Source organism: Aphidius gifuensis, linkage group LG5 (assembly GCF_014905175.1).
Source record: "Aphidius gifuensis isolate YNYX2018 linkage group LG5, ASM1490517v1, whole genome shotgun sequence".
Lineage (NCBI taxonomy): Eukaryota > Metazoa > Arthropoda > Insecta > Hymenoptera > Braconidae > Aphidius > Aphidius gifuensis.
The window spans coordinates 2,044,947-2,070,997 of NC_057792.1; the positions used below are offsets into that span (position 1 = coordinate 2,044,947).

Sequence of the window (26,051 nt, forward strand, 5' to 3'; positions counted from 1 at the left end):
TTTCTTGATGATTTTGTTAGTGTTATATTCATGTAAAACTTGCCTCGGTAAATTTACCTCCTCATCTCCTCTCCACCCCCAATTTATTTTATTTTTTATAATTTTAATTTTTTATCGATGCGATTTTTTTTTTGAAAGCTGTAACGAGGCAATCGTGACTCTTGTTGTATTTTATATATAGATATAAAACACAGTAGCTTATTCGTGATACTAGCTATATATGCATTTCAACTACCAATTTTAGCATTGATGCATTGGCCTCTTGATACTTCGATTTACACCATTATTATACATATTATACTCTATCTCAAATCCTTTCACATTGTTGAAAGAAATTTTTTTTTTTTTAAACCAATTTTTTTTTATTTAAAAAAAAAAAATACACTCACACAATTTCCCCTCGGTTTTTACGGATTTTTTTTTTTTTCTTTTTCATATTCAATATTTAAACACCAATCATAGTTTACCCAACAAATTATTTTTTATAAATTCATGAAGATGAAAAAATATGAAAGAAATGAAAATTCATAAAAATTGGTGTGGGTTGGGGGTTGGGGGGTTTCAAAAAGTATAACAAAAAAATACAATAAAAAATATGTAAAATTTAAAGGAAAAAAAAAAATCATTTAAAAATTAAATTGATGGCCAAACAGTAGCATATTTCTCATGCTACGATCGACCCGTTGATCGATCCACAGGGTTTCACGATGATGTATAATAAATTGTTTCTCATAGTAGCTACTTGGGTGATGATACGTTATGAGAAATCGGGATCGCATGTCTGAATAAAATCTTTCCGCCATCTTGCACCACGTTTTTTTTATATTTTCATTTTTTTTTTTTTTTTATTATTTCTCTCCACCCTCAATTTTTTTATTATGTTATGTTTGTATTTTAAGTATATAAATTTTTTTTTTCTTTTTTTTTTTGCATGTGTATATGTTACTTTAATATGTATACATTATTATATGATTTTTTTTTTTGTTTTTATATTTGAAGATTGTATTTTTTGTAAATTTAAATTTTTTATATTTTATTATATTATTCCTCCTTCTGGTATTCATTGGTAAATGTACAAAGAAGGCGGAGAAAAAGGAGTGAAACAGCTAAAATCGCGAGTCTGCGATTATATTTGCCTTATAAATATGCAAATATTACGGTCTTTGTGGTTTAAAAAAATATAAAAGAGGTAAAAAATATTGTGGTAGTTTGTATATATATATTTTAAGAGGGAAAAAATTGTAAAAACATGTTTTTTACTTGGGAGAAATGTTAAAATACTAGGTAATTATTGATTAGGATTTTTTTTCATTTATAAATTTATTGTTTAAGATAAAAAAAAGCAGAAAAAATTATTCATTCTTTCTATTTGGAAAAAAATTATTTTTATTAAATTTTTCAAGTTGGAATTAAATTAATGTTGCTAGTAGGGATATTTTAGTACGATGAAGATGTCTCGTTAATTTATGACCCTTTTTTTATTAACAAAAAAAAAAAAAGTGACTTGTAAATTTACGAAATCTACATTCTCGAATAAACTTGCCTCAAGGAAAATTACGTCATCATATTTATTCGCACGAGATTCATAGATATATTATATTCCATGATCAAGTGTCTTTTTTTTTAAATTTTTTTATTTTACATTCAGGATACGAACAATTGCCTGCAATTTTCAATCGACCCATAGAATATGAATAAAAATATATATTCATCTATTAAAAAAGTTGAAAAATAAATTAAATTTATAAAATATTTATTGAATTATTCATTTAATACTTTTTTTATTTTTTATTAAATTAAAAAAAAAGTAATGCATTGTGTTTCGAAATAAATTATTATTTTAAATTCAATTAAAAAAGCTATTCAATAAAAATTTACTGATTATTTTTCGAAATAAATATAAAAGTATATTTTTAAATTCTTTAAATTTTAAATTACCCAAAAAATATTGAGAGAATTTTTTTTTTTGTATATCGAATTGTGCAAAAAAGAAAAAAAAAATACCCTCAAGGCCAAAAAAAATGACTCTGGTAATTCTGGTAATTTTGGGTTTATATAATGCCCTCAAGTTGAAAATGCTACTGTTTAAATTTGCTACCAGTCTTCACCTTCATATCTCATCAATTCCAACTTTATTTTATTCGATAAAAATTTTAAATATATCAAATTCAAGATATCTCCAATTCAAAATCTCCAAATTACCCAACCGCCAATAAAAAAAACAACAATAATAATACTAATAAGCAAAAAAAAAATAATTTTTTTATACACATCAAGTCTCGAGTTTAAAAACACTTGAATATAGATACGTAAAAAATAAAAAAATTAATAAAAAAAAAAATATAAAATATACATATGTGAATGCTAAAAGTTTAAATGTATTTATGCATGTGGAAGAAGCCACGTATTATCATTCATCAAACCTCCCTTCCCGCTGTCTCATTATATATGATTTCAACCCTCTTCCTCTTCCTCCTCTCAAGCCTATATTCCGTCGAATAAAAAAAACTTTTTTTTTTTTTGTTTTTTTTTTTTCAAAAAATACAATAAAAACTTCCCCATCAGAATGGAAATTTAGTGAAATCATTCGCAATTTATGAGACTGAAAAAATAAAATACATATACACTGGATATATTTTTTATTTTTTATATATATAACTATTTTATATATGTGTATATTCAACCCCCCCACAGAATAAAAATTCACAAATGTATAATAAAATTTAAATGCATATATATATCGTCGCAAGTATTGAAACTATAGGGAGTCGCATGACTTGGCCAAACAATACTAAATTTTATTATGCAACGTTTTCAATTTTTTTTTTTTTGTTTTGACTAAAACTTGCGCGCATATGTGAAACAAAGTTTTTATTTTTATTATAATATTTTATTATTATATTTTATATATATAATAAAAGCTGCTTTGAAAAATATTTGCCACTGATTTTTTGTGAAGCTTTTTTGTGTATATTTTATAGAATTTTTTAAGGGATGATGAAATACATTATTAAATAAATTTTTTTTTATTTATTTTTTTACATTATTAATATGTTTTTGTAGTAGTGATGGGTCAAAAGTTGTATCATATTTAAAACAAGTCTGAGTTTATTTTACTATTTAATTTTTTTTTTACAATAATGATCTAGGAGAAAAATTTATTGATCACTTGATATTTATATTATTTTTTTTTTTGTAAATTTATATATATTATACATGTGTGTGTTGGCAACAATAAGCAAATATATATACGCAACAATATTGCCTCATCCCCTAGATGATGATAAAAAACACCACCCTTTTTTCGTAGTCGCGCACTTTTCCACCCGCTAACCTTTACATTTTCTCTTCCCCTTTTCGTAATTCTCTATACCCATTGCTTGTTACCCCCCCAGCTTGAAATAACAGGTGGAATGCCCGTTCTCAAAACAATTCGGGCGCGAATATTATTGTTGGCGATGCGGTATAACGAAGTACTCGAACGTCGAATATGTTTTTCCAATTTCATAAAAAATACAAACTACCTCAGTAGTATAAATTTTATCCTTCCATCATTTCAAATAAAAACAAAACAAAAAAATTATTTATTTTTTTTATTATCAAGTATTTTATTGTTCATTTTGTTTTTTTTTTTTATTTTTTCAATTTCTTGTCTTTTTTTTTTTTGATATTATATTTTTTTTTTTATTTTTACTTTTATTATTTATATTGTTTTTATAGTTTAATATATATCTGGATATATTTTATTTTTTAATACACTTTATGGAAGTATGGAAAATATATATATATTGTGAATATTATGAAAATAAAAAAAAAATATAAACTTTATATTACACGATTGTATTGCATTTTTTAAAGCATTGAATTTTTATTACTTTCATAGTTGGTGGGTGCAATATAAACCGGCATACAAACAAAACAGTAAATCATGTATATCAGTATCAACATTTATTTTTTTTCTTTTTTTTATTATATATGTTTTTTTTTTTTTTATATTTATTCTTATATATCAAACGTATGAATTTAATTTACGTCAGTTATTTGTATGTGACTTTATATTTCCCATTAGTTGGATAAACTGACCTAATTTTATTCAGTCAAATTAATTTCTAGACATGCTAAAAATATATAAACACAATGTGTCAAACATGTCTATTTAGTTTTTTTATACAACTTCAATATTGTGACATTACGCAAAAAGAAAAAAAATTAATAAAAAATATATTCGAGGTATTTTTACATTAATTTAACGTTTTGATGTATTTATATATACATTTGCAACAATAGCATGATAAAAATATAATGATAGTAAAGCTGATAATAAAAGTAGATTAACATAAAGTAAAAAAAAAAAAAGAAATAGGAAAAAAAATGTTATACAAGCGTTGAAAAGTCGATGAGGGATGGTGAAGGAAATAAGTCTATAGGGCGTTGATAGGTTACAACTGTCCAGTTTACCTTCTAATATTACACGCATGTTAAAACATACTGTTGTTTATATATATATCTATTAAACAGTATATACTTGATGTTTCAATCAGGGATAGTAGTTGAATGAATATATATGCGTCTGTCTATCAATCACCAAGATTACATATAAATTTTAAATTCACAATCATAAATATTTAAAATTCACAATTTATATTTTATTATTTTATAAAATTCATGATAAACAATAGGTTATAAATACTAAACTAGTAAACAAATAAATAATAAATATTTGCAGAATAATAAAATGCCTTTTTTCATCAGCAAATTATAAATACTTTTTAATATGAATATTATTAAAAAATATTACGTTTTTATTGTTGATACTTTTTGAAATATATTTTCATTATTGAGTTGGAAAAATTTAAATTTAATTATTAGACAGGAAAAAAAATAGTTGAGAAGGGTGGAAAATACAAGCCTTAGGGATAAGAAAAAAAATGAATAAAATATATATATGATACGATAAAGATACTCTCCTCTTCCACTCTTCACCCTTTTATGATTTTCCCATGGCATAAACAAAAGCACAACCGCCAATTCCAAAGATGAAATATTATAAGTAATAACATATATCTATAGACGGGTTTGATATGCTCCGGTTGGTGAGCGTCGAGAAGCGGGATAATAATATGGCACTAAACTATACGCCCGGATACCATCACCAACAACCACCACCACCAACAACAACCACCACCAACATGTACCCATGTGTATATAATTGTATAATTATTATTAATGATATCGAAATACCTCGCAATCTATCCTAAACTCTTTTTTAAAAATATATTTTATTCTAAAAAAAAAATAAAAAATAAATAAATATTAATAAATTAAAAATTAAATCTATAATTTTATTATTAAAATATATTTATTTATTTTTGTTTTTTAGCCATCTATATTATGATGATTTATAATAATTTCAAGGCGTGATAAATGATTTATATGATATACATATAATAAATTATAAAAATATGAAAATTTATTAGGGTGGGGAAAAATTATTGTTTTTTATAAAAAAAATATATTTTTATTTTTAACGGGTGTGCATTAGTTGATATGTGACAAAGTCATTTTTTTTTTTTTTTTTTTTTATAATGTTCGTAATATCGTACTGAGAATATTAAAAGCTCATTAACATAAGGGGACACCCGAGTTAAAACATGTCCTCATGAATCGTGACGACATTATTGATTGTCACAATGTCTATATAGATGTTAATAAAAATACATAAATTTTTAAATATAAAAAATAAAGAAAATAATAAATAAATATATATATTCACATGTCTTGGTGACAATGAGTTAAAAGTATTATCAACAAAATGAATGGCTTAAAAAATAAAATAATAAACAATAATGTAAAAGAAACATGTTTCATTGTGAGGTGAAGTCTTTTGTATCGTTAACTGTACTTGCATTCCTATCTTGTGAATAATGAAAGTCAATTGTAAATTGTGATTTTTAATTTTCACTTGTGTTTGATGCACCAAATGATTAATAAAAATTAGATTAAAAAAATTACTCAAGTTTTGAAAATTAATGAAAAAATTAGGATTAACAAATAACAAGAATTAATTGCAGTCAATTTTTTTAAATTGACACAACCAATGGGCGTGTTTGATTGAGGCATTACTAAATGATCTACATATGGTTTTTTAAAAATTTTTTTTTTGATATTAAATGAGAAAGGTGTATGTGTATTAAGTTGAGGGTAGATTTTCCGGTGGTGATTGCCTCACGTATCAGAGAAGAAAGATGTTTAAAAAAAAATAAAATTCTCTCTCGCACTTGCAATCGTGAATCCCGATGATGTTACACGATGAGACAAGCAGACATCAGACGTGCGCCCTCCTTCGCGTCACATATATACATAAATAAACTACCACACAATATCTCTTGCAATTACATGCTGAATCTTTAATGGAACGCTTCGAGCCTGAAATTAGTTGAATACCATTCAGTGTACTGTGGATATACTTTTATATATATTTATATTCATTTTTTTTTTTTTTATTTATTTATTAATATAGATATTTATTTTATAATTTAAAATTTCATTATTATACATTTGTAGAAATTATCATTTATTTTAATTACAATTTTTTAAATAAAATTAATTATTTATTTATTTTTTTTCTCTGACATATTTTTTTCTACATAGATAATAATTTTTATCAAAGAAATATTTTAATTTTTAAACAAAAAAAAAAAAATAGATAACAAAATTATTATTATTTAAAGTTTAAAATTCATGTTTATATAAATAATTAATTTTAGTAGTTATTTTTAAAATAAACTTGACAAATATTTCGTTGGTATTTTTCGTGATAACGTGTTCTATATTTCAAAAAAATATTTGTCAAGTATTATACAAAAATAAAATTAAGACAAATAAAAACGTAAAAAAATAAAATAAAAAAAAAAAAAACAGAGTAAACATAAAGAGGTTGTAACATAATGAGAGAGGGTAATGATAAGGTGCGTTTTCTATCATTTAAACAATATTTCAAGATAATAAATCATGTACTAAGTGGGCCTACATGCGCCATATAATAAAAAAAGAAATATTTTTTTTATTTTACATTTATATTTCAAGTAACCTTTTGAACTTTAATGTTTTATATATATACAAGTAATATTTAGTATAATTTTAATATATATTTATTATGAAATTATATTTTGATATATATATTGATCAAACTTAATTTATATATTATTTTTTTCTTCATTTTAAAGATGTTTATTAGTCTGCTCATATTTTTAATGTTGAAATATAAATAACAAATTGAACATTATATTAAGAGCCAACATATTTTTCCTTTGAATTTTTTTTTTAAATAACTTTTATATATTTTACCTTGAGTTGTGGCTTCTTATGACCGCAGGTGAGACACCATTGATTATATCGATTCAAGTATATCATAGGAAATACCGCGTGCGCAAAAAAAAGGGTTATTTTCGATATTCAGCATTTCGGGTACACGGTAGCATGATAGTCCCCATAAGCCTTCAATTCCATTGCATGCCATGATGTTAAAAATATATGCAGTTAATAAAAAAAAAAATCTGTTAAAACACAGAGTTTATATTATACAAAAAAAAAATAAAAAATAGCATTACAAAAAAGGACAGAGGAAAAAAAAAAAAATGTACCAATAAAGATGAATTCATACCCTCAAGGCACTGACATTACCTTGCCCCCTTGATCACTGCCATCGACGAAAAAAATCCCCCGGAATACAAAATTTATATATATATATCTATTTTTTTTTTTGTTTAAATACTAAATACACGATTTCGTATATATTTTTTACGTCTAGCCAGTAGTAAGTATTGGGTGTGGCAAATAAAAAAAAAATTCACCAAAGATGAATAATAAAAAAATATTAGTATATATATATTTTTTTTAACTATAATATTATGTTTCTTTAAAAAAAAATTTTTTTTTCATATGCTTCTCTACAATAAAAATAAAGTTAATAATTTTTTTTTTTACACTGTCATAATATTTTTTTAAGTTATATGCATCGTAAATGGGCTAAAAATAATAATAAAAAAAAAAAAAATTACTGCGAAAATTGCAAGGCATTGATGTAAATGAGCCAATTCATTTCACATATATTTTGTGTTCATCGAATGGCGATTAAAATTATACACGTAAAATTATATGATAAATAATTTTTTGTTTTTTTTGTGAATATAGATAATAATAATATGCAACAGTTGAAAAAAAAAAAGATGAAAAATTTTTTTTTCTGTTGAATAATATTCAAAGCCAAATGTTTTAATAAATGTATATACACAGATGTGAAATAATATGTGGCGGGGAAGTTGGTGGGTGGTTGAGGGTGGTGCATAATGCATTTCCGTTGCAATGTTACGAAAAATATATTTTTATATAGATATGTAAATATACAATAGTTTGTGATAATCGAAAGTGCTATAGAGGGTTTGTTATATATATAAATTTAAAAGCAACAAGTGGTGGTTTTCATGAGTTTTCCAGGGGATGAAACGTGCCAGTTGCTCGCGCGAGTGGAGCCTCACTTTTCCCTTCATTCTCAACCCCTTTTAACCCCTCGACACTGGTTGTCGGATGTGGTGGTGGGTGGTTGAGCTTCACGTAGTCGTGGCATCATGCTACTGTGCTTCGTTTTATATACTTTTATTATATATATATGTGTTGGCAAACTCTCTGTATTTTCTTGATTCTCACTCAATCTTCTTTTTTTTTTTTTTACTTTCTTCTTTCAACAGCCATCAAGCTTTTTTTCCCTTTACTTGTATTTTTTAAAGGTTTGAAATATCTTCTTCTTTTTTTTTCTCTTATTATTTTGTTCTTATCTTTTGAACTTGTTGGGAAAAATTTATCGAGTGGATTAATCGATGAGATTGAGATGAGTTTAAATGAAAAACATATTTCTTTTTTTTTTTTATTTACTGAATTATTTATTTAAGCTTGAATAATAATTATTTATAAATTATTAAATTAAATTTATTTTTATTTAAAAATTAATTTATCATTCAAAGAAAAAATAGTTGATTATTGTGTTAATTTAAATATTTTTTTTTTTTTCTTTTTTTTGGTTAAAATAAGATGTAGTGTATTTTATTTTTTAATTAATTTATTTTTTTTTAAATAAACGTTTATATGAAAAGAATGGTTTTTGATTGGTGGAGGCGTGGGCAAACTGTGCGGTTTGCATGATTAAGATCATCCAATGATTCCTTCTCTATAATGATAGGCTGAGAGGGATACGTTGCCGTGGAGATCACGTCGTTTTCAGACAACGTTGTTCTTATATATTAAAAAAATTTACAAGTGCGATAGAGACAGATTTAATAAAAATAAATATAAATTAATATCTTGAAAATTATTTTATTTAAAATAAAATAAAATTTCAATACTGACCATACAAGAGTATATTTTATGCTAATGAAAATATTTATTCCCCCACTCATTTAAACTGTTACTATATATCGCCGCACCTCTCTTTATAATATCAACCTTAAAATCAACCATTTTGAATTTATGATTAATACATTTTGCAATACAGTAATATATATTTATTTTTTTTTTATCCATAATTATACATTAAAATATATATTTTTTAAAAAAATCAAGAAAAAAAAAAAAACATTTTAAATATATATATAAATTATATTATTTATAAAAAAAAAAAAAAAAAAAAAAAAAAAAAAAAGCTATATAATATATAAATTTTATTTGAAATGAAAAAAAAAAATTATTAAAAATTCAATTATGAAAAATATAAATTTGAATTCAACTGATGATAATGTATACAATTCTTTTTTATTTATTTATTTTTTCTTTTGCAAGTTGCATGTGGGGTCTTATAAATTTGAAAAGACTATATATTAAAAAAAATGAATATTTATAAATGTATATTGTTATATGTGTATGTTCATTTTGTGAGAGATGCACTACCATGGATAAATTCCTTCTTATTATTCTCATTATGTCGGTTATAATGAAATATTAGCGGTTGGTATGATTGTATAATATCCATCAACCCCTTTTCAAGTGTTTCGTCGTCTTCGTCTTCGTCGTCGTCGTCGTGGTTGTTGTTGTTGTTTTTGTTGTTGTCGTGGTATAAGGTAAATTAATATATATATATATGAGCTCTGTATATATATATACCTATGCCAATCAAGCACTTTCTTTTTATTTCTTTCTCTTTTATACATACACACACTCATATAAAGATATATTTATAATATTTTATTTTTTATATATACAAACCTCACTGACTGAGACGAATTGAAAAAACCATTTAGCAACTGGCCATTATAATAATACGTGATTCTTTTATACCCTTGTATATATATGTACAGTTCCAACATTGTTTGATACTGATGTATCCCTCACTGCATCTATCCAAACTCGTATTATTGAATAATAAAATTAACATCGACAATAAAATTTCATATCAATTGTAAATTTTATTTTTTGATAATTATTTTTCATATATATTCATTGATATTTTATAAAATAATATATTTTGTCATTTTATAATTATTATAAAATATATTAATTGATGTGTTTTTATTAATTAAATTATTTTTTTTTATGAATGGTGCTCGAGATAAAATTTATTAAAGTTTCTCGTGATTTGATATTTGTTTGTGTATATTGCAAACTGTATATTCTTTTTCTCCTTTTTTTTTTACTTCTTTCTCTTTCTCTCTTCATGAGAGCAAATTAAAAAAAAGACCTTTTGCATTACAATATCAAGTTGGACTTGGTCACGTTCACTCGTTGTGTGTGTGGTCCACCTTCTTGTCTTTCTTTTATTATAACTTTTATTTTTTTATATTAACTTTGTTGTTTTTTCTTTTTTTAATTGTTTTTCATGTTCATGTGCGTATGAATATATATATGTTTATTTTGCTTGCTGCTATATTAACTTGCTTTTTTTCTATACTCGTATAACTTTACTCATTTTATGTAGAAAATTTTTATATAGTTTTTAATTTGTCTACTGTTAATTTAATTATTTATTCTCAATACATTTTTTTTTTTTTTTTTGGTTATTTAATATACTTTACTCTTGTCATTATTTGAATTTTCTTTTATAAATAAATGAATATTTTATTAAATAAAAAATAAGTTGGACAAGCATAAATTTTTATATCGTCCTGCCTTGAAATTTACATAAGCCATTGGGGTCTCTGTACCGTATTATTGCCTTTGCGACGCTACAAATGCATTGGCATCACTCTTAATAGACGTCGAGTGAAGGATATTTACTTTAATATTATAGAATTGTACAAGATGAGAAATAAAATTTCAAATAAACACAAAAATTAAATAAGAAAAATATAAGGAAAAATAATATATTATTCAAAGTATTATTTTAAATTTTCAAGTAAATAAATATTAACAATAATTTAAATTATTATTCAGCAATATTTCAAAGTAAGAATATAAGGATTTTAGTTATGCTCAATTTTGTGAATTGTAAATGAAAGGATGACATGCAAAAAGAGGGCGGAAATACAATGTAAAATCACAGGGTAACTTGCTTCATTTAATTCTTAGACAAAAAGAAATTCATAAAAATATCTAGATTTTATTTTGTATTAATAAATAAGCCATTTAAAAATCTAAATATTGTACGATATTTAAATCATGTACAGAATTTATGAAAAAAAAAAGGTCACAACCTGGTGAGAGAGGCCGATTGATTATTAAAAAATAAAAAATAATAATTTCCATTATATGAATTTGCTGAGCAATTTCCTATTAAATCGTATATTTTATTTTTCTTTTATTTTTCTTCAATCTATTGATAATATTTCAATGATTTTTTAAAATTATTTTAAATTTTTAATTTACGTTTTAATAAGATACAAATATTAAAAAACAAAAAAAAAAAAAATAATACAAAATTAAATTGCATTTGTTAAGTTGAATCAAGCCGTGACCCTCTTGAGTCTGGGTCAATAGTCAATACACAAGTGCTTATTTTATAATTATTCATCAACATAATTTTATTAAGTGGTCATTAAATAAACAAAGATAAAATAAAGAAATTAAAATTGCTTATATATATTTTTAAAAAATTACTATAATAATATATAATAATTTTTTTTTTTTTAACTAAATAAATGATTGAATAAATGAAAAATAATTTTTGTGGCTTTTGAGCTTTTTTATTTGATAAAATTAACAAATAAATATTATTTTTCATTTAAAAATTATATTTATTAATTTCCAATAACAGAAAATTTATATTTAAATAATAATTGAACATGAATTTGATGTCAAGTTGAAGAGGGGGATGAAATTTTTGGGGGTTAAGGGGGTTATAACGCTTGACGTGCGAAACGAGTTATCGATCACACTGGGTTGACAGTCGAAAAGCGAGGGACGTCACGAAGATTCATGATGTAAACGTGATCGATATACGTGGCCACGAAAATCTAATCGACTAATGACTGCCAATCCTAGCCTTTACAAAATTGAAATTGGTCATGCACTTGGCAAACCAATTGAAACCTTTGCTCTTTTACTTAAAAAATAAAATAAAAAGAAACAAAGCGCGCATCAATTTAAAAAAAATAATAAATAAACAAATATATCAAGGTAAAAATAAATGAAAAAAAAAAATTATTAAAAAAATATACATATTGACAAATGAGAATTGTTGATTGATTTATAGTTTTGTTTTTAAAATATTTATCAATCACGTTCTATTTTAACAACTGATGAAAAATTAAAAAAAATTGATATTGCAATTTGCAAAAATACATTTATTGATTTTAATAAAATTAATATTTCCTTTTTTTTTTTTTTCCAATAAATCAAATAAGTAAAATATTAATGATATATTTACCCTCATTATAATATGTATATTTGTTGTTGTACCACGTGATAATTAATACCACAAAACAATAGCAAATAATATTTAATATATATTATTTGCAACTGAACTATATTCTTCATTTTTTCTCTGATTTTTTTTTGCTGTTGCAATTTTATTTTACTAATCATACCACATTGTAAACACACTGATATGTATCTCTAAATAAACTGGCATGCTTTCATGCAACACGGGTGTGTATATGTTTGTTTAGTTTAGAGTTTCAATATCATTTACAATATTAATTAATATTGATTTTAAACTACGTATATAATTTATTTTTATTATTCAACTAAAACTAATTATTATCAAAATTATTAATAGTTAATTAACGAATAAAATTATTATTTTTTAAATATATTAATTAATTAGTAAAATTAATTATAAAAAATGAATTTTCATTTGAGAAATTTTCATAAAACTATATTATTTATTAACAAAAAAAAAAAAACATTTTATTTTTTCAAATTTATGCACTATCTTAATTGCACAAATTAATAATTAAAATTGGATGATTTACATCACTCTGCAGATATATTATAAATTCATAATGTAGAAATAAAAAAAATAATGAAAAATAGAAAAAAAAAAAAAATTAAAAACAATATATATATGTGTTGGAGTAAAATGAATTTTTTAACACTTCTTTTGTGTTCAGAGTTTGCACACTATCAGGAAGTAGCGAGTTTTAAAATATCTCTACAACTTTATACATATATATATTTATCAAAAAAAAAAAAAAAAAGAAACAAGATAGAATTGAAGCTATGAAAGTATGAGGTAGAAGAGCACACTCGGAATACGTTCTAAATAATTTCTGATATAATACGGTTAAAAATTACCAAGTTTAATATTAAATAATTCATTTTAATACTAGGCGTTGTAGTGTATGTGTTTTGGTGGTAGTAGTAAATGGTGTTGGTGTTGGTTTGTAGACGAATAGAGTTATACTTGGGGCGTCGCTTTTACCGATCTCATCCGTGCCCTCTGTACTCTCTAGTCTCTCCTTTTTTAACAGTACAATCCGCGAAAAATAGGGACGAAAGAGGGAGAAAAAATGTTTAAAAAAATACGAATGAAGATGATGGCGAAAAGGGGAATGAGGTAGATGGGGTTTTGGGGGTTGCCAGTGGGTGGCCAGTGTATATAGTTACGGCGCCCAGAAGGTGCCTATAAATTTGTAAAGTTAATAAATACATAATGGCCAACGTTGCTTTGTATAGCAGCTCTCTCTCCAATGTATATTATATTATATATATTATATTCTGAAAATTTTCAACTATGATGAAAATATTTTTTTTTTTTATCAAATGGCTGTTGTTGTTTATATTTTTTTTCTATTTATTTATTTATCTTATTTATTATCTTGTTGAATAAAAATTTTTTAAATTATATCTCAAACAAAAAGTAAACTCTTTAAATCACTATTTATATTATTAAATTTTGCAAATTGTCTCGGTGTTTTTTTTTTTATTTTTTTTGTCAATGAAATTTTTAAATTTTAAATCAAATCAATTTATGGAATATTTAAGTTATCAAATATCTTAATACTTAAATATGATGAATTTTTAAATACTGTAAAGTTGAGAAAATGTTAATTTTAAAATTTCACAAAAACAAATAATTCATTCAGCTTTGAAATTATTAATTGATCCTTTTTAATATAAGAATTATCTAATGTTTTAAAATTTCTAAACTGTATCATCAAATTTAATGCAAACATATTTTAATAATTCAACTTATTATAAAAGCCACTGTAGTAATATTCATGCAAGCGTGAATGAAAAAAATAAATAAAAAAAGATGGTTGTTAAACAGATAATAAAAAAAAAATAATAATAAACTAATAAATGTCGGAATTTACATATCAAAACGATATGCTCGAAATTCCAGGAAAGAGTGTAGAGATACATGTGTTTTATATGCATTATATATATATTTATATATATTTTTTTTTAAATAAGAATAATAGAGACGACGAGCGTCGCGGGCATTAGTTTTTGCATCTCCCTCTTGAACAACCGTCATTGTTAAGGTACCAAGCGTGGTAATATAAACAATTGGCCTTGTCCATCTCGGCCGTTTCCTGCCGTCACTCAGTACTACCGACATTTTTATGGATCGTAGCGCAGACAATATAATATAATAAAATACATATATATATTTTATTTTCATTATTATTTTTAATACTACTTAATTAACAGAAAGGTAATATAAACCCACAATAATATATATATAATAATTTCATTCGTCATTCTTGATAATTTTTTTTTACAATTTTTATTCATTTTTACACTGTATAAAGTTAATTATTATTTTTTTTTTTGGATATTATATTTGATGTAATAATTAAGTACTTTATATATTTATAAAGTCAAAAATAAATAATTAAATTGACAAAGTTTTGCTGATTTTCAAGTGTCCAAATTATTGGAGACAAGTAAATTTAAAATTATATTTTTCATGATCAGTTGTTTGACTATTTTATTATCAATTTAAAAATAATTTGACAGTATTGATAATGTCCCAGCTAAAATAAATCTCATGAAATATTTATTGAAATTGTATTAAGTCAAAGTTTGTCTTCTTCAACAAATTGTTGTTTCCATTTTTAGTCTCTTTTTTTTCCTTTAACTTGGCTTGCCTTTTTTTTTTATGTCCTCAATTCGACTTACCTTCTATACACTCACTATTTTTGTTATATATATTATTCATTTTGCTGTGTAGATACTTTGAAAACAGATTTAAATGAAAATTATAAATGTCTGTTTATAAACAGGTTAATAAGAAAATATATGTAGATATAAATTTAAGTATAGATGTAAAATTTTATTATTTTTTTTTGTTATTAATCAATGAAATTTCTTTAATTTTGTATTATCAATTACACCACAGATTAACATTATTGACATCGATATCCATTTAAATATAAATTCCATCAAAATCCATTATTGAAAATTATTAATTGAATTTCTTTTTTTTTTATTTGTAAACAAGTTAAGAAATTACAATAATTAATTTTCAATTTTGTATTGATTAACTGTATAGCTAAGAAAAAATAAAAAAAAAACAATTTGAAAGTTTTTTTTATAATAATAATAATGTCATTGGTTTTATTAAAATTTAATTTTGAAAATTTGATTTTGTATGAGTGCATGTTATGTATATGTACTCAAGTTATAATTTATAAACTGCATATTGGTCACTCGTGTTGAGATACAATTCGATCATTGCTGCTTCTATTTATATATTGAACAAGTGATAGGGTTTTGTTTGTATGTGACTGTGGATTGGATCATTGGACAGGCCACTATTCAAATAAGTCTATATTTTAATACAGAAAATTTGACAGTATGATGATTAGTATTTCATATTATATTTATAATTAAAATTAAAATACATAATATATATTATTTCTGATCTAGAAATGAAATTACTTGATTTGCTTCGAATAATTTCATGAGCTTTTCGCTGAATTTTCATCTTTCGATTAAAATCTTTTTTGAAGTTTTTATACTTTCAAAAATTCCTGTCGTGAGCAAGCATAATTTATTGCTAAAAAATGATTAAAAATAAATTTTAAAATTTAAATATACGAGCACATTGGCGCGCTACGCCAATTTTACATTTAAAAAAAAATGTAAAAAATAAAAAAAAAATTTTCTTTCAAATTTATTCCTTCCCAAATAATAAACACATAATTCGCACAAAATTTTAAGCCCAAGTGCATTCAGATCCGATGATTATTGAGAAAGTTGTGCTAGCTTAATATGTGAATTTTTTAAAAAAATGTAAAAAATAAAAAAAAATTTTTTTTCACATTTATTCTTCCACACATAAAAAACACATAATTCGCACAAAATTTTGAGCCCAATTGCATCGAGATCCGATGATTATTGAAAAAGTTGTGCTAGCTTAATATTTGAATTTTTTAAAAAAATGTAAAAAATAAAAAAAAAATTTTCTTTCAAATTTATTCCTTCACACATAAAAAACACATAATTCGCACAAAATTTTAAGCCCAAGTGCATTCACTTCCGATTCACGATCCGATGATTATTGAGAAAGTTATGCTAGCTTAATATGTGAATTTTAAAAAAAAATGTTAAAAAATAAAAAAAAATTTTTTTTCACATTTATTCTTCCACACAAAAAAAACACATAATTCGCACAAAATTTTGAGCCCAATTGCATCAAGATCTAATGATTATTAAAAAAGTTGTGCTAGCTCAATAAGTCAATTTTAGCTTAATACGCCAATTTAAAAAAAAAATGTAAAAAATAAAAAAAAAATTTTCTTTCAAATTTATTTCTTCACACATGAAAAACACATAATTCGCACAAAATTTTAAGCCCAATTGCATCGATATCTGATGATTATTAAAAAAGTTGTGCTAGCTTAATATGTGAATTTAAAAAAAAAATGTAAAAAATATTTTAAAAAATTTTGTTTTTGAATTATTTCTTTACACATAAAAAACACATAATTCGCACAAAATTTTAAGCCCAATTGCATCAAGATCTAATAATTATTAAAAAAGTTGTGCTAGCTTAATACGCCAATTTTTTAAAAAAATGTAAAAAATAAAAAAAAAATTTTCTTTCAAATTTATTTCTTCACACATAAAAAACACATAATTCGCACAAAATTTTAAGCCCAATTGCATCAAGATCTGATAATTATTAAAAAAGTTGTGCTAGCTTAATATGTGAATTTTTAAAAAAAATGTAAAAAATAAAAAAAAAATTTTCTTTTAAATTTATTTCTTCAAACATGAAAAACACATAATTCGCACGAAATTTTAAGCCCAATTGCATCAAGATCCTATGATTATCAAAAAAGTTGTGCTAGCTTAATACGCCAATTTTTAAAAAAAATGTAAAAAATAAAAAAAAAATTTTGTTTACTCGCTCTTTTTTTTTTTGTTTTTTCGTTGCTAACGAAATAAATAAAAAAATAATAGAAAAAAGCAAACAGAAAGAAATTCGTATGAGAGTAAGTGAGAAAAAAACAATGACCAATCAAATGTCCGGAAGACCGATGATGTTTGTCCTTTTTATATTAGAATGATTTTTGTCCATCTTAAATGTATGATTTTTTAATTTTTCTTTTAATTTTAACACACCGCGAATATATCAGTCAATCACAAGGTAAAACAGACAGATACATAATAAGAGAGCTCGGTGTTTGTTGTATATATATTTTATGTAGTTTATAAAAGAGAGAATGAGAGAGAGAGAAAGAGATAATGCAAACACACTGATTCTATGTGCGCTCACTGCCATAGAATCCGCCGCATACATTAATCACCGATGCTAATGGTATCATAGCCGGCATAGCTCTTGCCCCATTTCTGTACCATATCCTGTATATGATCTATTCAAAATCCATACATTCATGAATATATATATCTAAATATACAAACATATATATTCAATCTAAATTTTAATATAAAAATAAATACCTATAAATAGTTGATTGTATGTATGTGTGTATTTTAAATTCATTATAATTAACATCAATCATAAAAATAAAATTAAAAATTAAAAAAAAAATACTTATCGGAAGTCATGTACTGACATAAAAAACACAATGATAAAACAAACATAAAATTTCCCTTTACGCATTTTCCCTTACGCTCATTTGACCAGCAAAAAAAAAAAATAACAATTCGCAACAAATTAAAAATAACAGCTGAATAAATTGATTTAAAAAAAAAAAATATAAAAAATGCGGAATAATTTAGTTGAATATAATATCAAGTGGTTGAATTATATATACAATAGATAGATGTTGCAAAAGGAGAAGTAAATATATATGATATAAAAGAGGGAGGGGGGGTTTTGGAAATTCGTCCTATCAATCACGGTATTATTATCGAGTCCGTGATTAGCTAGGCATGCTAACGATATCTCTTGCCGGAGGCAGAGGCCATCGCCAGTGAATATCAGTCTATATCTATATATATATTATATTCTAAATCTATACATATATTGGCTCGAGAGTATTTCAAATTTCTGTATTATACTACTGTTTACCAACTCAAGTTTATTGCACACATACACACATGTATGCATTTAAACAATTCTCTGATATATATTCACCAATACAAATAAACATTTGTTTAGTATATTCTATATATGTATATTAATTTAAACGTACACACAAGCATACACATGGTAGAATGTGAATTCTCTCTTATTCGTCAGAGCCTATGTAGAATCTGCATTCTATTCTTGTTCTTGTCGTGGCTATATAACTGCTGTGTTGTTACATCTGAATCTCAGAGTATTTACTTTTGTGTATATATATGCTACTGCTGCTGCTGTTGTTGCTGATGATGATGATGATGATGTTGATGATGATGGTGGTGGTGGTGGTAGTGGTATATATGTATTTCATTGTTGTAGGGTAAATTCTAGTGATTTTCTACTCTTAACCTCTTGTATATGTATAGCCAAAATCTTGAAATATGCATGGGATATGTTTGTATATGAAAATACACTGGACCAAATCGACAATGTCTTTGAGAAATGTGTATAACCTAGAGGGTTTATTTAGTAACATGAAATATACATTGATGAATTCGTGCTTTAATTAATAGCAAAATTTTGAATTTTTTTCTTTTTTTAATTTATCAATGCTGGCTTTAATTTTGTATATTTGATATTTGATGATAATTTTTATTTGTTATATTTAATGATTTTAGAGGAAACAATGATGATAATTAAAGTTTAAATTTCATTGGTAGGAGATATTTTGAATGTTTAGTATGGTCCATTGATTTATCAAGGATTTTCACTAGTTTATATCAGAGATATATATTGTTGATTATGTATATTATATTGGTTTTGATATAAAGTCAATGTGCATGGTATTGTTACAAGCCCAAACCCTTACCACAAATATAGTCACGCTAAATCTAACCACTAGATATTATTAACGCCTCCAGCTAAATATATATGACATTAGGATTTAAAATTAAATTTAATTTTACTCTCAAATATTTAATAATTTTTTTTTTTCTTTTCGAATAATAAATACCTTTATTTTCAATTAATTATTATATTTTTTTTTTTAATAATTGAAATTGTCTATAAAATTGATTGTGAAATGTCAATTTTCACGTGTACAAATCAAATTATCATATATATTGGGATAAATTCAAAATGATCATGCTTCATTTTGTATACAAAAAAAAAATGTTTTTTTTTTATAATACAAATAACTTTATAGTGAGTCTTTTAAATTTTATATACAATTCTCCATTAATTAAAATCTCATTATAAACAAGATAATTCAATCACGAAAATTTATCCCTGTCACATGCAATCATTTTTTTTTTTTTCCTACATAAATGTAGTTTAGTTTATTTGGTTGAATTGATTCGTGACACGCATTTGTTGACTAATAAATGCTATGATATTTAGATAATTTAAAATATATAAAATTTTATATACTCGTGTATAATATTTCAAACACGTGATATATCATCCCCTTTGAATTTTAGTTGGTTTATATCATGTCTACATACTCACTCTACATGATAATGATATTTCGCGCCCATTATGAAATATTTCAAATGATTTGCCAGAATTTTGCATTTTGATTTGACGTTCATGGACATTGGCCTTTACTCCAGTACTGGTTTACGATTACCAACCAACTGATTTCATGCTCTGTTCATCATGTTATCAATATTTCTCTGTTTAGCTCATTTTAAATATAATTTTATCAGCTTCCTAAACATTCTCCTCGTTCTCTTCTTCTCACTCAATATCATCTCCTACCTTGACTTTGTCTCTGTCTGTACAAAAACCCATCTCCAATTTACTCAAATTCTCTACAAGCCATTCTCTTTCTCTTTCACCCTTTTCTATCTATCATCATCATCATTATCATCGCCACTACATTTCTCTTTCTGAATTTTGCTAACCATATGCATGTATATAGATAAATTGTTGGCTATGGTCAAAACAATCCCCCTTTAAATATTTCCAATTGATTTTATATATGGAATTTTCATGCCACTGTTATAATTGTTATTTTAATTTTTTTATTATTATACAATGATGATAAAAAAATTTTGAGGATTTTCGTGTATTGGAATATTAAATTGTTAGGGTGTTGATGTGTTTGGTGGTAAATTTTGAAAGGACGTGTATGATATCAACCACTAAAAATAAATAATAAAAAATAAAAAATAAAAAAAACTTCAACCACCTGTGCATCTCGTTACTTCATCAAACCACCGACATAATTATGGTTGTGATGGATTTGTATTTATAAATATATTTTCAAATTGTTAATTACAGCATAATTGTGGTTAAAATTTTGATATTTCATTTGAAATTATTTTTGATTTTCTACTGATTAATAAATTCTTGAATATTATTATTGATTAATGTTAATTTAAAATTCATTTGTCAATTGTCATTGATATTTTTGTTTTATTTAAAATGTTTAATGACATTTTGTTTTGTTTTTATTTTTAGTCTATGTTTATTTTATTTTTTTTTTTTAATTTTTACTTTTAATATTCTAATGGAAAGTCTGTTTGTCAAATTTAAATTATTTATATATAATATATATAAGTCTTGTATTTAATTATTAATAATAATTGAAATGAGTTTTAATGAATTTATAAGCTACAAAATTTTAACTCTGTCTAGACTCTATCGTCATTTTTTATTTAAGTAAATTTTCTGACATATCTTATTGGATCGATTTGAGTATTATATAATTTTTGATTAATATTAATATTTAAATATATTAAAATGTGTCATGTTCACATAAAATATCATCTATATTAAATTTTTTTTATTTTATTATTTAATAATAACTCGTTCAAAATATTTCAAGTCTAAAAAAAAAATTATTATCCACGTCATACTTGCACAGTAGTAGTAGTAGTAGTACGTCATGTTGAATTTTTTTAATAAAATTTTAATCATCAAATTATTCACAAGATATGTATTTTAAAAATTCACATGATACATAAATTATAAATTTTATCAAAACTGCATTTAATAATAACGAAAAACCTTTTTTTAAATATCCCTATAATTTTAATTTCCAATAATTAAAATTATCTATAAATATAAATTTATTTTAAAAATCTGAAAACCTACAAAAAACTTACAATTATTATTCGTAAATTAAAAAAAAAAAAAAAAAAAAAGTCATTATCTTATTAAAATAAAATTAATAATTTTAATATCAATCTTCATTAAACACAATTTAAAGCATAAAATTTTAATAAATTAAAATTAATTTTTTTATCATCATCATAATGACAATTTAAGATGAATAAATTATTTATAAATTTTCTAAAATATATATTTTTAAAATGAATTAATGAATCAGTGTCAAAATTTAAACATCATTAATATATTTATAGAAAATTGTTATAATAACATAAATTATAAATGCATATATTGTAACAGGATAAATTGATGTTCATACAGTATGCAGTTTAGTTAATATTCGTTGGAATAAATATATAACTTTGACGATCGTGATCCTCCTGATGCAACCTACACATGTTCATGTGTGTGTAAATATATTTATTATATATATTTGTGTATGTGTATTAAACAAGTACACAAATATACAAGTAAAGATAAGGGTGTGCCAGAATCATAAAGGGGGGTTTTATTGTAGGTGGTTTTTAGTGGGTGGTGTTTGGGTTGGTTGGTTGGTTGGTTGGTTGGGGGTTAAGGGTGCAGTGTTGGTAGAAAATAAAGGGGTGATATAGAAGAGGATGCAAGATTAGGGGGGTGAGGTGGGGTGGTTAGGTGATTGAAGGGAGAAATGAATCTGTGGCTGTATATATACACCAGACAAGGCAACGCATACTATTTATATATTATATTCAGGTCTTGCCTCGAGGCACCTCTTTACAATACAATATGTGTGTGTGTTCAAAATGTGTATGCATTTTTGTATATATTCTGCTCTCTCTTTTACTAGCACCCCCTTTATTTCTATTGAATACAATGAAGTAAATGAGCATGGCTTGCAGTCACTGATGCTTTGGATATGGTCTATTATGTGTATTGATCTCTAGCATGGACTTTGCTTATATATATTATACGTATTTTGTCATTTTTACAATTATTAAATTCATTGGTCAATTTTTTTTTCATTTAAAAATATTTAAAAAATTATTAGGAATTATATTAATCTCATTTTTTTTTTAAACTAAATTAATTTTTCTTTTATTTGTTGAATAATTTTTTAATTTATTTTATTCAATATTCATAGAATAAAACTAATCAATTTCATAAATTTTTAATTATGTAAATATAATTATATTTTTTCAATTGATTATTTCTATTTAAAAAAAAAAAAAAAAAAAATTATTTTAAATTGAAAAACAAGATTATTGTCTTGGGTTTTCCTGTTAATAATAAATACGATAAAGTATGTTACGTATATTTTTGAATAAAATTTATTTTATAATGTATTTATGCCTATTGTTTTTATTTTATTTTATTTTTCTATTATTCTTTTGCGCAATATATGAATTGTATTTTTTTTTTTTTAAGAATTAAAATATTGAAATTATATTTAATGTCAAGCACAGTGTTTTATTTAAACACAATACGTAACTATTTTCTGATTCTCACGTGTTTTGTAAATATATATATACTGTGTGCAATAATATTTATTTATTTTTATATATGTTAAACGCATGCGTAATGTTAATTGGCACATTTTTTCACATTATCAACTTTGAATATTTATTTATAAAAAAATGAAAAAACCTTTTAATAATATTTACTTGAATTTTTTTTATTTATTTTATTAATTTTTTATGTATTCAAAGTTTAAATGTGTGCTGAATTTGTATTTATTCGTTTAGTATTATTTCCTGCATGTAATATAGCATAATATACCATTCAACTTTGAAGATAGTATAAGATTCGTATCATCTCGTTTCCTGTCAGTGCATTTTCACCACATACATATCAGAATATTGTGTTTATCACGTGAGATATATAACCGTATATATAAAAACCTATAAAAACTCCAATCGGCTCGTCTTTATTTTTTCTATTTTTATTTTTTTTTTCTTTTCTCTATATAAATATAAATAAATATAAATACATAGCCGCGGTACTTTAATGAGTAAACGAATTCTTTGACTCGTAAATAATTAGAGAAAATATTTTTTTTTATTGGCGTGGCTTATTCGCGTGTCGTTTCCTGTCTTTTTTTCTTTTTTTTTTCTTTTTATTTTTCTACACATTTTATTTGATTATTTTTAATAATTTTTTTATTATATTGTTTTTAGCTTTTTTTTTTTTTTTTACTTCTTTTATATATAAAATTTTTTTTTTCTTTCATTTTTCATTTTATTCAGCTTATGAATAATTCAATAAAATAAAAACACTCGAGCGGAAATTTACGGATAGACAGTTATGAATAACACGATATTAGCAATTTAAAGAATGATAACTTGATATAAATTTTAATTAAGATATTATTTAAATTGAAATTTGTATTTTTTCTTATTTTTTAAAAAAAGCTTTAATTTTCTTTCTATATTTTATCATTTTTTTTTTTATTTTAGATATATACTTTTTATTAATGAAAATAAATTAGGTTAAATTTGTATAAAAATACCTGTTATTCAGTAAGAAAAAAATAAAAAATATATAAACCGGAAGTTTTGAGTCAGGGAGCATATTGGCGTAACGTTATTTTTCAATCTTTCATTCATAACAACAAGAAGGGTTCCCCGCCCCGTTTAGTTTCGATTTGCCGCTTCGTTACGAGCCACGAGATTTACACGTTGAGATAGGATTGTTACACTGATATCGTCCAGACATTTTCTATGTTATTTTATTTATCTATTATTTTCAAATTCTCATTCATTATGACATTCATTTGCTTATCATATTTTTTTTTTTTATTATATTTCATCGACATAAAATATAACGAAAAAGTTCTTCGCAACAACTCTTAAAAAAATTTATTAAAACTTAAATTAAAAAATAATAATGACGGATTGTTTTTAATAAAATTTTATAATTGAATATTATTTAAAATATATCAATAAAGAAAAAAAAAAAAATAATATGTATTTTATTATTTTAAATAAAACGTTTAAAGTTGAATTTAAAAGTTACAATTTGTTAATAAGTTTGTAATAATATTTTCACAATATTTCATCTTGAATTGGATGTTATTTCATTAGATTTTATTGCCTTTCTTATATTCATATACTTGTCTGTTACTCGGCTATATACAGAGATAAGCTAAAGAGAATTGAAAATAGAAAGGGGTTGTGAATTGCAACCCTCGGTTTATCATAAAGCGACCTTCATACAGCATCGGGGGAATTTATCCAAGCAAACTCATTATTGGCAAGGTTTATTCAACGCTAACCGTGCTTGTGAAATTCATTCTACACTTTCTTTACTAGCAAGAAAATATTCTTCATGTTCCTTTGGGGGGTATTGCTCAAATATAAAACTTAACCTATATACAAAAAAAAAATAATAATTAATTTAAATGCTAAATAAAGATAAGTAAGAATTTTAAATGAAAATTTTTCATTGGCCAGCTGTTGTTTTATTATAAAAATATTAATATATACATCTGTACAATTTTTTTTCTCTTTACATTATTCATTTTAATTAATAATTGAAATTTAATGAAAAAAAAAAAAATTTATATTTTCTTTTAAACATTCAAAGATTTATAAATAAAATATTAAATTTGTGAAAAAAAATTTTTAAATCTCATCCCTTGTTTTATTAATCGTATGATTAAAATAATAATTTTTTTTTTTTCACAAAATTTAATATATGACTCAACAGGAAACACAATTAAACACTTTTTCGATTCAAATTTAATTTAAGAAAAAAAAAATATTAATAATGAAAATAAATAGAACAGTTAATATATATTTGTTTTATTTTTATTTGTTTTAGATTTCTTACAAAGCTTGGCAGTTGTAAAAAGTTACTTTGATGTTATTTTCTAACTCGGAAATTCACAGTGGTTTTTCATAGGGTGGTATGTCAATGATGATAGCCGACGGCATGTAACTTTATCGGTGAGTATTATAAAATACAAAATAATACACAGTAATTTTAGCTATATAATAAAAGAAAAAAAAAAGAGAATACGCAATTTATTATAAAGAGAATTTATTTTTAG

The 26,051-nt window shown here is 23.6% G+C and overlaps 1 protein-coding gene across 1 annotated transcript in view; it reads left to right on the top strand.

The window, feature by feature from the left end:
* Positions 1-26,051, top strand: part of LOC122856769 (protein bric-a-brac 1-like) — a 212,064-nt gene that overhangs the window by 73,960 nt on the left and 112,053 nt on the right. Inside the window, exon 7 of the mRNA XM_044158591.1 lies at positions 25,823-25,947. The gene's annotated coding sequence lies outside the window, so the exon portion shown is untranslated. The remainder of the gene's footprint in view (positions 1-25,822; positions 25,948-26,051) is intronic.